The sequence below is a fragment of the Lagopus muta genome, chromosome 2, assembly GCF_023343835.1.
Source record: "Lagopus muta isolate bLagMut1 chromosome 2, bLagMut1 primary, whole genome shotgun sequence".
Taxonomy (NCBI): domain Eukaryota; kingdom Metazoa; phylum Chordata; class Aves; order Galliformes; family Phasianidae; genus Lagopus; species Lagopus muta.
This window is the reverse complement of record NC_064434.1, coordinates 3,877,007-3,877,401: the sequence shown is the minus strand read 5'-3', so window position 1 is coordinate 3,877,401 and position 395 is coordinate 3,877,007.

Sequence of the window (395 nt, the reverse complement as noted above, 5' to 3'; positions counted from 1 at the left end):
AGGGAGGTGGTGGGCTCACCGTCCAAGGAGGTGCTCAGAACCGTGGGGATGTGGCACTGCGGGACACAGTGGGCATGGTGGGGTGGGCTGGGGTTGGACTCGGGGATCTTAGCGGTCTTAACATGAATGATTCCGTTCTTCTACAAACACGGGACGGGCGATGGGCGGACTGGTCACAGCCCATCCATTCGCCCTGCACACTCCTCCACGCCCTCTTCAGCCCCGCCCACCGCGCCTCCATGCCCACCCTGTGCCGCGGAACGCGCGGCGGCAGGGCGCGTTGTGCACCGGACTGATGAGGATAAGCACTTCCGGTAGGGGCGGGATTCCTCCCCCCCAGCACGCCCACTCGGATCGCTATTGGTCAGCCGTGCGTCACATGATCGCCGCCTCGT